Source organism: Brassica oleracea, chromosome C6 (genome assembly GCF_000695525.1).
Source record: "Brassica oleracea var. oleracea cultivar TO1000 chromosome C6, BOL, whole genome shotgun sequence".
NCBI lineage: Eukaryota > Viridiplantae > Streptophyta > Magnoliopsida > Brassicales > Brassicaceae > Brassica > Brassica oleracea.
The window spans coordinates 10,517,818-10,533,950 of NC_027753.1; positions in this window are offsets into that span (position 1 = coordinate 10,517,818).

Here is a 16,133-nt window from a genome sequence, read left to right on the forward strand (position 1 = left end):
ATTGATTGAATCTGATAGGTTGCTAGCTTACTTTGCTTATATAATCCGATCGGTTGATAGATTGATTGAGGTTTACTTGTTTAAAATCTGAATGATCTGATTGCATGATTCTTGAGGTTTAATATCATCTGCTAGAATTGATAGTTTTGTAATCTGGTATGTTTTAAATAGAAATCCTAAATAATTCAATCTGATTTGGATGTCTTTGAGAATTGAGAATCCGTATGTTAGGTTGATAGATTCATGATAAAATCTAATGTTTTGAGGTTTAAGATTGTATGCTAAGTTCGATTAAATTGATTGATCTGATTATATGTTTTTGAGGTTTGATAAATTCAGATACTAGATAAATGATTTACACATGGTTTATGATAAATACCAATCAGCCTTGAAACTGATTCATTGAAATTCATGCTTGAAATCTATATTCTAGTATTGCTAAAATCAGCCTTGAAACTGATTCATTGAAATTCATGCTTGAAATCTATATTCTAGTATTGCTAAAATCAGCCTTGAAACTGATTGAGTGATTAATAAATTTTTTTACTAGTCTTACTAAAATCCATTGATTCTAAACCCTAATTGCATGATTAATTAAATCCGTTTTTGCTAGTCTTGATAAACCATAATATTATGAGCACATAGAAATAGTATTGCTGAGACTTGATAGAAATTGACTGATTGATTAAATGCCTTTAAGATTGATAGTCTCGTTGTCCTCACAAAATTGAAATCCGAATTGGTTGTTTTAAAGAGTAAGGCCGCATGAAAATTATACCTAAATATTGAGTTTTAAAGATATAAGAATGAATGGTTTCCATATTGAAACAATGGGCGAAGGAAACAAAGAGTTCTTTCGGATATATGTATAAAATCACCCAAGGCCATAGTAAGTCCTAAAGACTATACATGCATTCTCTACTGACCTATACTATGCATAGATCAGTATGATAGAGGCTAAAAGCCTACGAAAATATACACTTTATGGCACGACCGGATTGGCCATCCTGGTCCAAACATGATGCGAAATTTGATATTCAAAAGGCACACATTAAAAGATAAGAAGAGTTATCCCAAAGAATCTCACGTGTGTAGCATGTACAAGGGAAACTCATTAGGCCATCACCAGTAAAACGGCTACGAGCCCATTTTTCATAATAAAGACTATATGTCTAGATAATACTGGTGAATACATGTCCCAAGCGTTTAAATGATTATGGTATGTCCACGGGGGTAAGTGTGGACAATTCTGTGATACATGTCCATACCAAGAACGGCTTGGCCGAAATCTTTTAAAACGCAAATAGCTGATTGATAGACCATAACTTATGAGGTCAAAACTCTCATTCACAGCTTGGGCCACACGAAATTTACATGCACCTAAGTTAATACGCATCAGACCATTTAGTGAGCATAGATATCCCCTATCACAATTATTAACGGGTCAAGAGCCAGACATACCCCAACATAAGACATTTGGATGTGCCGTCTATGCATTAATTGCTCCACCACAGAGAACTAAGATGGGACCTCAAAAGGATGATGGAGATATATGTTGGATATGATTCTCCCAAAATAATAAAGTACTTTGAGCCAACTATGGGTGATTATATTTGAGGCCAGGTACACAGATTAATTTAAAACCAGGAGGAGAAAAATAATAAAGCTGGTAAAAGAAATAGAATGGAATCAACCATCAATGTCTTGGCAAGATCTTCGGACTAAAGAGTGTGAAATAGACGTCCAAAGATTATACATTTACAAAGCTAGCTAATCAAATGCCAGACACATTTGCTGACCCGAAAAAGAATGACTAAGTCATATATAAACCAGCTTGTAAAGGGTTTGAAGTTAAAGTTCTTCCTTGGAGATGTGGCTGGTTTTTGATATAATCTGATGCTGTCATCGGCTTTTTCATTTTCTGATCACTCATCTTGAATATCTTGTAGTTGTTGATTTTCTGTTGATTTTCCCTATACATATTCTCTTGTTAGAAAGTCGGGTAAAGAATTTTTTTCTCCTTTAATATATTGAATTTCAAAATTGAAAACTGATACTACTGCTTGCCATCTAGCAAATATTTGTTTTGATACTAGGTTTTTGACATCTTTTTGCAATATTTCTTTTGCTGATTTGCAATCTACTCGCAATAGAAATTCCTTATTGACTAAGTCATCTTGGAATTTTGAGATACAGTTAACAATCGAAAGAACTTCCTTTTTAACTGTTGAATAATGTTTTTGTGGCCCTAACCAGATTCCCGAATGAAATCGAACTATAGGTTCTTCTTTTGAGTTTGGTAATTTTTGCTTAAGAATTCCTCCATAACCTATTTCTGAAGCATCAGTTTCATCTCATGTCAGCTTCAGGATTTGGTATTGATAGACATGGGAGTGTTTTTACCTTTTGCTTAACTTGTTTAACTAAAAGAGTATGTTGATTAGTCCATGGTTTTGGATTTTTTTGTAACCGTTGAAATAATGGTTGAATTGTTTTTCTAAGGTTGGGTAAGAAGTCTGAAACATAGTTTAGACATCCTAAAAATCTTTGTAACTGAGTTTTCTCTTTTAATTCATCAGGAAATTTATCTGCAAATTCAACTGATCTTGAAATAGGTGTGATTGTTCCTTGATATATATTATGCCCGAAGAATCTTATTTTTGTTTGGAATAAAGAAATTTTCTTAGCTGATATAAACAAACCATGTTTTTTGACTATATTGAGGAATGCGTTTAAGTGACTGATATGTTGATCTATTGAAGTTGAATATACTAATACGCCGTCTATATAGACAATTGTAAATTTCGAATAATTATTGAATATATCATTCATTATATGTTGAAATTCAAAGGGTGCATTTTTAAGGCCAAAAGGCATTACATTCCACTCATAATGTTCAAATGGTACGGTGAAAGCTATTTTATATTTATCTTTTTCGGCAATTTGAATTTGCCAAAAGCCACTTTTCATGTCGAATTTTGAATAAATTTTTGCATTATAAAGTCGTTTTATTAAATCTCTTTTGTTAGGTATTGGATATCGTATCCATTGTAATACATCATTTAATGGTTTATAATTTATTACTAACCGTGGTACTCCACGTTTTTTTTCAGCTTGATTATTTACATAAAAAGCTGAACAGCTCCAGGGAGATTTGGATGACCAGATTAATTTTTTATTTAATAAATTTTTTATTTCTTTTTTACAGTGTTTTAATAATTCTTTATTCATTTGAATAGGTCGTGCTTTAGTTGGTATATTTCTTTCGTTAAATTCTTTTATATATGGGAGTTCAACTACATGTTGTTTTCTTTCCCAAAATGCGTTTGGTAAATTTGAGCATATTTTGTTTAATATGTCATTTTCAATAGCTTTTATCTGGTTTATTATGTACGGCATCTTAAGTTGTTCCTCTATTTTTTTGTATGCTATTTCATCCTGTAGATATTGTATATGATTTTGTTATCCTTTGATTAAGTTAATTGTCTTTTGGATTGAATTTTGTTGTAAGTTTAATATTTCTTTTGTTTTCATTAGTGATAAAAATTCAAACGATAATTTTGTTCCAACTACTTTCGTGGTTATTCCTATTTCTGTTACTTTGAATGGATATATTTGCGTAAAAAATGGAGTTCCTAATATTACTTCTTGTGTTAAGTTCTTTACTAAAATGAACTGATTTTTGAAGCAATATCCTTGATTACTTATTTTTGCATATGGTAATTTATATTGAACCTTTAAATTACTTCCGTTTGCTCCACTTAATTTTTCACTAGTTTTTTCATAATATTTGGTTGGTATAATTCCTTCGCGAATACAATTGTAATCAGCACTTGTATCCATTAATGCTATTATATTTATTTTGAAATCATGTCCTATGTGTAAGGCAATATTTATATACCATTTTTGATAATTGATCTTATTAATTATTTGAATATAGTCTTCACCAGAGTTATTTTTTTTAATTTCTTTAATTTCTAGATTTGTATTACTTGTGGATACTTGAATATTATTTTTTGCTTCGATTAATGATAATCTAGCATCTATTTGTAATTTTTTTAATTCGTGTTGATTTACTATTAATTGTAATTCCTTGATCTGTGTCTTTAATTGTTTAAGTTCATTTTGTAGTTCTCCGGTAGTTACTTGTTTGAATAAACTTTGTGTAGGATATTTTTCGGGAAAATGGTCTATTCCCCTATGAACTAATTGTTCCCGGCTTTTTCACACACAAATTTTTAAACCATGCAAAAGACCACATGAACAACACGAAAAAGGTTTATTCCCCTATGAACTAGTTTTTTCTGGCTTTTTCACACATGAACTTTTAAATCATGCCAAAAAGCACCTGAACAACTCTATTTTTATAATTACATACACAAACTATCTCTTTTAACTAATTCCCCTAAAACTGTAACGGTATAATTTAAACGTTAACTTGGTTTATGACATGTGGAAAGCCGGTTTAATTTGGGTTGATAAACAAAATACTATGTCGTTTTATTCTTTTTTCTTTTTTGTCAATTGCTCTTTTTTCAGAAATCGTTTTACTTTTCATCAATAGTTGGGGATACTGCGCCGATTTTATAGTTCCTTGTGGCAATACATGGAGATTGTAAGTTAGTAGTTGCTGCTTTTCTTTCTTTATGCATCATGTAAAACATATTATTCTTCTGCAGAATAATAAAATTTATTTCCAAATGATGACGAAGAGTAAAACTATTTCTAAAAAAGAATAATAGTTGACAAAAAAAAAAAGAGAAGAAGGATAAAACTACATAGTATTTATCAATCCAAATTAAACCGGCTCTCCACCTGTCACAAACCTAGTTAACATTTAAATAACACTATTTACGGTTTTAAGGGAATTAGTTTAAAAATCGATAGTTTGTGTATGTTATTCAAAAAATAGAGTTGTTCATGTGCTTTTTGGCATAGTTTAAAAGTTCGTGTGTGAAAAACCAGGAAAAACTAGTTCATAGGGAATAAACCACTTTTCCATTGTTCATGTGGTTTTTGGTATGGCTTAAAAATTCGTGTGTGGAAAAGCCAGAAACAATTTGTTCATAGAGGAATATGCCATTTTCCCAATATTTTTCAAATATTTTATTTAAACTAAAGGGTTGAGGGCTAGATAATTGATTTTTTGGTATATTATATCTTTTAGTTTGGTTAAATATTTCTTTTTAATTTTTGGGTCGTCAATTTTATTAATTATATCTAGCAGAAATTTTTTATCAAGATCTTTTGTTATAACATTAATAGCTTTACAATTACATAAATTATCTGACAATTCTTGTGATTCTAATGAAGAGACACAAATATTTCCTATTTCATCTATAAAGTTATCACTACTCGATTCTTCTGATGTTTCTGACTCTGATATTAGTAGTTTAGTTAATTTTTCTTGTATATCTGGTTGATCTTGGAATATTTTATTTATCTTCTTTTTCATTTTACACTCCGTGGACTTATGTCCAGGTCTTTTCTAATTCCAACATACTATCTTTTGTTTATTATTAGGTTTGTGTTTAATATTTTTTGCATAGTACTGATTTGTTGGTTTTTTATAAAAAAATTTTTTTTATGATGATATTTAGTTTTATTATATCTATGTTTTAATCGTTTAATTCTTGACGGAGGGTTAAGTTGATTATAAGCATATTGATCAAAAAATGATCCCATAGTTATTTTGAATTTAAATTTATCATTACGTTTCTTATCTTTATGTTCTTGACATATAGCTAATCATTCTTTCTTTATAAATGCAAATAGTTGACCGTAAGTGATTGTATTCCAAGGGATTGGTTGTCCTCCTGAATATTCTTTTAATTTACTAATTATTCTTTCAACAAAGAAAGATGGTAATTCTGAGATAAACTGTTCTTTCCAGAATGCTTGATTACAATCGTTTCTTTGGAATAAATTAGTTATAAAAACATCTTTGTACCATTTAAAATCTCCTAATGTTGGACATCTTGTTAATATAATTTTTTTACTTTCTAATTCTTCTTTAGGATTACCAACAAAATGCATTGTTAAATTATGTATTAATACTTCCACTGCATTTGGTACTTCTATATCATGCATAAATCCTTCTTCATCTTCTTGTTGTCTTATTTCAATATGATTAATTATAGAATCTTGCGTAATTGTATCTAATGAGTTATCCCACCAATATATTAATGCTCCAGTAAATCCAACTACTAACAAAATACATGTTTGTTTATCATCATTTCCTTTACCTTTGTAAGCCATTGCAGTCATTCCCATTTCTTGAAATAAGTTCATCATTTCATATTCTGATTGACCATCTATATTCCATTTGTGTATACTCTCTCCAGTGTATTCGTTACTGGTATATTTATGGTGTTCCTTAAATAGTAAATCTGGTGGAGTATGTCTAGGATAATATGGTTTGTTTGATTTATTTTTTATTCGATTTATTTCTTGAATACTGTTTTCTGATTGAGAGGAGGTTTGGATAGATTCATTGTCATCTTCATCTATAGTGTTTATTCCTTTATTTTTGTCTAATCTATCTAATCTTGTCGAGATTGATTTTAAAATTTCGTTTTCAGGAAATTTGATTTGTCTTGTTATTGGTTTAAATATTGGGTAGGTTGTTGTCGAGAAAGGGTGTTGAGTACGTTGGTCTAATTTATTATTTTCATTATCATTTATTTTATTATCGATGATGTCTATTTGTTTAGAAATTGTATATAGTATTTGACTTTGATAATTATTTTGTTGATATATAGATTTAATATCCCTGGTTCTTTATCATCTTTGTTAGCTCCAGTTTTGAAGGGCGTTGCTAAAATTTGTCGGTTTAGAGTGTTTATTTTTAAATCATTTAACGGTGGATGGATTGATTTAATTTTATTTCCATTCACTTGTTCCCATACTTGGCTTAATGATGTTCTTGCATTAATCGTCCTAAATGGATAATCGATATTGTGAGCTATTGAATAAATTTCAAACCATATGAAAAATGGAATATTCATTTCTTTTAGTATCATACAATCATACCATTTTTCTCTATACTCAGTGGTCTGTTGCTTTGAATTTTTTTTAAAATACCAGTTTCGTTTTTCTTCATTTTCTTTTGAATAAAAGTCCTCTTTTATATATTGTTTATCAATTTCATATTTTTTAGTTATAACATTTATCGATTTAAAATCTGATGGGGTAGGTGATGTTGGATACATATCTTGATCTGGTTCTGCTACAGGTGCTTTAAATCTTATTGGTTCATCTTGTCTAATACTTTGATTTACACTTTCTGTTTCTGAATTTGTACTAGATTAACCCGTACGATATTCAGAAAAAGAAGCTCTTGAATGATATGAACTTATTTTAGGTGGAAGTGGATCTCTATAAGATCCAAACCTTAATAATATTTTTCCATCCTTCTGCTCAATTATCTTAGATATATTCTTTTGTTCAAAATTTCTAGGAGGTTGAGTAATTTCGATTTTCCATTGATCTGGAATAGTTATTTCATCCCATTTTAATTGTCTTGGTGTGTATGTACCTGTTGGTGTATCTTTACTATGAACTGCTAGAATTGTTGTTTCCCCTTTATCATCTTGTAATAGACATCTTGGGTTAAATTCAGACATTGATTGCTTAAAATAAACTCGATAGAGTAATAAATATCCATGCCATTCATTTTGAAATTTTATTTCAGGTAAATGTACATTTAAAGTTAAAGTATTGAGTATGGCTAGGTCATGCAAGCTTACTTGAAAATTAGGGGCACAATTAAAATATACAGCCCCATTGCATAAATTTGATTGAATTGCTCCTAGAAGAAAATCATCAAATTTTAAAAGAGTTTTATCTCTTAATAACATTAATATTGGTGAATCTATTCTTGTCATTGATAGATGTTTTATAGCAATTTGAATTAGTCCAAAATGGATGTAATTAACACCCTTTTGTCTATATTTGTCTAAAGCTAGAGAAGACAATAATTTAATTTCTTCAAATTCATTTTGTAGAGATAAGGTTTGTTCATGTTCTTTAATTGAATAAGCCGTTTTAAAATCAAAAGTTCCTATTTGATATATATGTTCTGGATTGATATGAGGTAAATGATCTTTTGATATTTCTTGATTAAAGGTCGTTATTTTTGAAATAATTTCTCTTGAGTTTATTGTTGAATTTGAAGAGGTTGACGCATTTTTTTATTTAAAAAGTTTCCTGAATGAAGACTCCATGATTTAATCTAAGTTTAAACTCAGATAGAAAAGATACTAACCGGTTCTAAGTGGACACAACCAAGGTTTACCAATGGTCTTACTGCCTTTTCTGGACTTGCTGCCTGGAACACCTACAGTGACAGTGCTTCCTTAGATGGTAAGGATCTTATCTAGAGAGGTCTAAATTAGATTAAGTCACAGAAATTTGTTCTCTAAAACTTTTTAAAACAAATTGCATCCTTTGAATAATAGTTTCGGCTCTGATACCATTTATTTTTACTACTTTTTTTTATTTTGGTATTTAAATTATTGTTACTTTGATATGACAGTGATAAGCAAAGTTTTAATATGTATTAAACTTAAAAATTGTACACAAAATATGATTAAACTTACTTTTTATTGATCTTGAAATGGAATACATGTTTTTGAGATTACAAGATTAAAACTTTAAAATTTGGAAAATTTCTGGGAACTTTTAGAAAGAAGGGAGAGCTTTTAGAGAGATGAGAGTTTTGAGAGTGAAATTGCTCGTGTCCTCTGCTTTCATTATGAGTGCGTATTTATAGGCAAAGGTTGCTTGAATAGAGTCTTGCAACGTGTTGTCTTGTAGTGGTACCGACACTTGATTTAACACGTGTTGAGTATTGGGTGGTGCCGACGGTTTTGAGTGGGTTGCTGGCAGAATGCAGAAGTCTTCATGTGGGTCCCACCATTGTCGGACAGGTTTCTTCTTCGAAATACTTCCCGAGTCTTCTTATACAGATATACTCTATAGATTATTTCTGTATTTTCTTTTCTATGTTATCTTTCGTCTTTGTATTTTACCTACAGAATAATATACATAGTATATCTGTATAAGAAGACTCGGGAAGTATTTCGAAGAAGAAACCTGTCCGACAATGGTGGGACCCACATGAAGACTTCTGCATTCTGCCAGCAACCCACTCAAAACCGTCGGCACCACCCAAGACTCAACACGTGTTAAATCAAGTGTCGGCACCACTACAAGATGACACGTTGCAAGACTCTATTCAAGCAACATTTGCCTATAAATACGCACTCATAATGAAAGCAGAGGACACGAGCAATTTCACTCTCAAAACTCTCATCTCTCTAAAAGCTCTTCCTTCTCTCTAAAAACTCCCGAAATTTTCCAAATTTTAAAGTTTTAATCTTGGAATCTCAAAAACCTGTATTCCATTTCAAGATCAACAAAAAGTAAGTTTAATCAAATTCTGTGTACAATTTTTAAGTTTAATACATATTAAAACTTTGCTTATCATTGTCATATCAAAGTAACAATAATTTAAATACTAAAATAAAAAAAGTAGTAAAAATAAATGGTATCTAAGCCGAAACTATTATTCAAAGGATGCAATTTGTTTTAAAAAGTTTTAGAGAACAGATTTCTGTGAATTAATCTAATTTAGACATGTCTAGATAAGATCCTTACCATCTAAGGAAACACTCTCACTGTAGGTGTTCCAGGCAGCAAGTCCAGAAAAGGCAGTAAGACCATTGGTAAACCTTGGTTGTGTCCACTTAGAACCGGTTAGTATCTTTTCTATCATGAGTTTAAATTTAGACTAAATCATGGCGTCTTTATTCATGAAACTTTTTAAATCAAAAAATGCGTCAACCTCTTCAAATTCAACAATTAACTCAAGAGAAATTATGTCAAAATAACGACCTTTAATCAAGAAATATCAAAAGATCATTTACCTCATATTAATCCAGAACATATATACCCAATAGGAACTTTTGATTTCAAAACGGCTTATTCAATTAAAGAACATGAACAAACCTTATCTCTACAAAATGAATTTGAAGAAATTAAATTATTGTCTTCTCTAGCTTTAGACAAATATAGACAAAGGGTTTTAATTACATCCATTTTGGACTAATTCAAATTGCTATAAAACCTCTATCAAGGACAGGAATAGATTCACCAATATTAATGTTATTAAGAGATAAAACTCTTTTAAAAATTGAAGATTCTCTTCTAGGAGCAATTCAATCAAATTTATGCAATGGGGCTGTATATTTTAACTGCGCCCCAATTTTCAAGTAAGCTTGCATGACCCAACCATACTCAATACTTTAACTTTAAATGTACATTTACCTGAAATAAAATTTCAAAATGAACGGCATTGATATTTATTACTCTATCGAGTTTACTTTAAGCAATCAATGTCTGAATTTAACCCAAGATGTCTATTACAAGATGATGAAGGGGAAACAACAATTCTAGCAGTTCATAGTAAAGATACACCAACAGCTACATACACACCAAGACAATTAAAATGGGATGAAATAACTATTCCAGATCAATGGAAAATCGAAATTACTCAACCTCCTAGAAATTTTGAACAAAAGAATATATCTAAGATAATTGAGCAAAAGGATGGAAAAATATTATTAAGGTTTGGATCTTATAAAGATCCACTACCACCTAGAATAAGTTCATATCATTCAAGAGCTTATTTTTCTGAATATCGTACGGGTCAATCTAGTACAAATTCAGAAACAGAAAGTATAAATCAAAGTATTAGACAAGATGAACCAATAAGATTTAAAGCACATGTAGCAGAACCAGATCAAGATATGTATCCAACATCACCTACCCCATCATATTTTAAATATATAAATGTTATAACTAAAAAATACGAAATTGATGAACAATATATAAAGAGGACTTTTATTCAAAAGAAAATGAAGAAAAACGAAACTGGCATTTTAAAACTTTTTCTAAGCAACCACTAAAGAACCAGTGTTAATGCAAGATATTAAATCTATATATCAACAAAATAATTATCAAAGTCAAATACTATATACAATTTCTAAACAAATAGACAGCATCAATAATAAAATAAATGATAATGAAAATAATAAATTAGACCAACGTACTCAACACCCTTTCTCATCAACAACATACCCAATTTTTAAACCAATAACATGACAAATCAAATTTCCTGAAAACAAAATTTTAAAATCAATCTCGACAAGATTAGACAGATTAGACGTGGAAGCAGTGTTCATGGGGAAAACGGCTTATATAACTTTTGTGTATGGATATCCAAATCAACAACTGAGGGAACACGTATGGGAGCGATTAACTAGATATGGACTCGCACGGTCCGAACCTTGGTTCGTTATTGGCGATCTAAATGAGATTACAGGTAGCCATGAAAAAGACGGAGGATCTTTAAGGAACGCGGATTCTTTTATTCCTTATAATAATATGATCAGAAACAGTGGATTATTAGAATTCCCGGCGAGGGGAAGTAAAATGTCATGGCAAGGGAGAAGAGAGAAAGGAAAAGGGGCAGTGATGGTTAGATGTCATCTAGATCGTGCTTTGGCAAATGAAGAATATCATACTTTATTCTCATGCTCTTATACAGAATATTTAAAAATGGTGGCATCTGATCATCGTCCAGTGGTGGCTTATTTAGAAGACAAAGCTTCTAGGAGGAAAGGACAATTCCGATTTGATAAGAGATGGATTGGAAGAGAGGGTTTCATGGAATCAATATCAATGGGATGGTCGGACTCTAGGGGAGACAGAACTGAGGGTGTAGTGAAGAGTATAGTGGCAAAATTAGTAATTGTCGTCATGAAATTGCTAAATGGCAGAAAAATAATCCACCTCATGGAAAGGAAAAAATAAATGAGTTACAGCAAGCCCTTGAGGAGGTACAGACAGATAACACAAGAACTCAAGAGGATATAATGGAAGTATCTAGGAAATTACAAGATGCTTATAGGGATGAAGAAGAGTATTGGCATCAGAAAAGCAGGAATATGTGGCACTCATCTGGGGATCTTAACACAAAATTCTATCATGCTTTGACAAAACAGCGACGGATCCGTAACAGAATTGTTGGATTACATGATGTAGATGGGAATTGAATCACAGAGGATAATGGGGTAGAAAAGGTGGCAGTTAGTTACTTTGAGGATTTATTTACCTCTTCTTCACCATCGGAGTTTGATAATTTCCTGATGGAAATCCCACCGACTATCACCCCTCAAATAAACCAAAGATTGTTGAGAATAGCTACGGAGGAGGAAGTTAAGGAGGCTCTTTTTATGATGCATCCAGAAAAGGCGCCTGGACTGGATGGTATGACAGCGTTATTTTTTCAACTCTCCTGGCACATTATTAAGGAAGATTTGGTGGAGTTGGTGAATGATTTTTTGGTTTCCGGAGAAATGGATGCTAGACTAAATATTACTAATATATGTATGATTCCAAAAACGGAGAGGCCTACAAGGATGACGGAATTGAGACCAATCAGTCTTTGTAATGTAGGGTATAAAATTATCTCGAAGGTGTTGTGTCAGAGATTGAAATTATATCTTCCTATGCTCATCTCAGAAACTCAATCGGCATTTGTGGCAGGAAGGTTGATTTCTGATAATATTTTTATAGCGCAGGAAATGTTTCATGGATTGCGAACTAATAAAGCATGTCAAGGAAAGTATATGGCAATTAAAACGGATATGAGTAAGGCGTATGATAGAGTGGAATGGGATTTTATTAAGGCATTACTTCGGAAAATGGGCTTTGACCCTCATTGGATCAAATTGATGATGGAATGTATAACCTCAGTTCAATATCGAGTTCTATTAAACGGTCAACCGTGCGGTCTCATTGTGCCACATAGAGGCTTACGTCAGGGGGATCCTCTATCTCCCTACTTGTTTATTCTTTGCACCGAGGCTTTAATCGCAAACATAAAAAAGGCAGAGGCAGAGGCAGAGAAACAGTTAACGGGAATGAATGTGGCAAGAGCATGTCCATCAATATCTCATTTGCTTTTTGCGGATGACAATCTTTTCTTTTGTAAAGCTCAAAAAGAAGAATGTCAAACCATTCTTAGGATTTTAAAGGAATATGAGCAAGTATCAAGTCAACTTATAAATTTTGATAAGTCATCGATTCAATTTGGTCATAAGATTGAGGAAGCGATCAGACAAGAATTAAGGGAAATGATGAACTTATTTCAGAAAGGGTCGATCAGAATATGAAATGATGAACTTATTTCAGAAATGGGAATGGCTGCAATGGCTTACAAAGGTAAAGGAAATGATGATAAACAAGCATGTATTTTGTTAGTAGTTGGATTTACTGAAGCATTAAGATATTGGTGGGATAACTCATTAGATACAATTACGCAAGATTCTATAATTAATCATGTTGAAATAAGACAACAAGAAGATGAAGAAGGATTTATGCATGATATAGAAGTAGGTAATCCTAAAGAAGAATTAGAAAGTAAAAAAATTATATTAACAAGATGTCCAACATTAGGAGATTTTAAATGGTACAAAGATGTTTTTATAACTAATATATTCCAAAGAAACGATTGTAATCAAGCATTCTGGAAAGAACGGTTTATCTCAGGATTACCATCTTTCATTGCAGAAAGAATAATTAGTAAATTAAAAGAATATTCATGAGGACAACCAATCCCTTGGAATACAATCACTTACGGTCAACTATTTGCATTCATAAAGAAAGAAGGATTAGCTATATGTCAAGAACATAAAGATAAGAAACGTAATGATAAATTTAAATTCAAAATAACTATGGGATCATTTTGTGATCAATATGCTTATAATCAACTTAACCCTCCGTCAAGAATTAAACAATTAAAACATAGATATAATAAAACTAAATATCATCATAAGAAAAAAAAAATTTATAAAAAACCAACAAATCAGTACTATGCAAAAAATATTAAACACAAACCTAATAATAAACAAAAGATAGTATGTTGGAATTATAAAAGACCTGGACATAAATCCACGAAGTGTAAAATGAAAAAGAAGATAAATGAAATATTCCAAGATCAACCAGATATATAAGAAAAATTAACTAAACTACTAATATCAGAGTCAGAAACATCAGAAGAATCGAGTAGTGATAACTTTATAGATGAAATAGGAAATATTAGTGTCTCTTCATTAGAATCACAAGAATTGTCAGATAATTTATGTAATTGTATAGCTATTAAGGTTATAACAAAAGATATTGATAAACAATTTCTGCTAGATATAATTAATAAAATTGAGGACCCAAAAATTAAAAAGGAATATTTAACCAAACTAAAAGATATAATATACCAAGAAAATCAATTATCTAGCCCTCAACCCTTTAGTTTAAATAAAATATTTGAAAAATATCCTACACAAAGTTTATTCAAACAAGTAACTACCGGAGAACTACAAAATAAAGTTAAACAATTAAAGACACAGATCAAAGAATTATAAGTAATAGTAAATCAACAAGAATTAAAACAATTACAAACAGATGCTAGATTATCATTAATCTAAAGCTGGAGCAAACGGAAGTAATTTAAAGGTTCAATATAAATTACCATATGCAAAAATATGTAATCAAGGATATTGCTTCAAAAATCAGTTCATTTTAGTAAAGAACTTAACACAAGAAGTAATATTAGGAAATCCATTTTTTACGCAAATATATCCGTTCAAAGTAACAGAAATAGGAATAACCAAGAAAGTAGTAGGAACAAAATTATCGTTTGAATTTTTATCACCAATGAAAACAAAAGAAATATTAAACTTACAACAAAATTCAATCCAAAAGACAATTAACTTAATCAAAGGAAAAGAAAATCATATACAATATCTACAGGATGAAATAGCATACAAAAAAATAGAGGAACAACTTAAAATTCCATACATAATAAACAAGATAAAAGCTATTGAAAATGACATATTAAACCAAATATGCTCAGATTTACCAAACGCCTTTTGGGAAAGAAAACATAATGTAGTTGAACTCCCATATATAAAAGAATTTAACGAAAGAAATATACCAACTAAAGCACAGCCTATTCAAATGAATAAAGAATTATTAGAACACTGTAAAAAGGAAATAAAAGATTTATTAAATAAAAAATTAATCAGGTCATCCAAATCTCCCTAGAGCTGTTCAGCCTTTTATGTAAATAATCAAGCTGAAAAAGAACGTGGAGTACCACGGTTAGTAATAAATTATAAACCATTAAATGATGTATTACAATGGATACGATATCCAATACCTAACAAAAGATATTTATTAAAACAACTTTATAATGCAAAAATTTATTCGAAATTCGACATGAAAAGTGGCTTTTGGCAAATTCAAATTGCCGAAAAAGATAAATATAAAAAAACTTTCACTGTACCATTTGGACATTATGAGTGGAATGTAATGCATTTTGGCCGTAAAACGCACCCTTTGAATTTCAATATATAATGAATGATATATTCAATAATTATTCGAAATTTACAATTGTCTATATAGACGACGTATTAGTATATTCAACTTTAATAGATCAACATATCAGTCACTTAAACGCATTCCTCAATATAGTCCAAAAAACATGGTTTGGTTATATCAGCTAAGAAAATTTCTTTATTCCAAACAAAAATAAGATTCTTCGGGCATAATATATATCAAGAAACCATCACACCTATTTTAAGATCAATTGAATTTGCAGATAAATTTCCTGATGAATTAAAAGAGAAAACCCAGTTACAAAGATTTTTAGGATGTCTAAACTATGTTTCAGACTTCTTACCCAACCTTAGAAAAACAATTCGACCTTTATTTCAACCGTTACAATAGAATCCAAAACCATGGACTAATCAACATACTCTTTTAGTTAAACAAGTTAAGCAAAAGGTAAAAACACTCCCATGTCTATCAATACCAAATCCTGAAGCTGACATGATAGTTGAAATTGATGCTTCAGAAATAGGTTATGGATGAATTCTTAAGCAAAAATTACCAAACTCAAAAGAAAAATCTATAGTTCGATTTCATTCGGGAATCTGGTTAGGGCCACAAAAACATTATTCAACAGTTAAAAAAGACGGTTCTTTCGATTGTTAACTGTATCTCGAAAT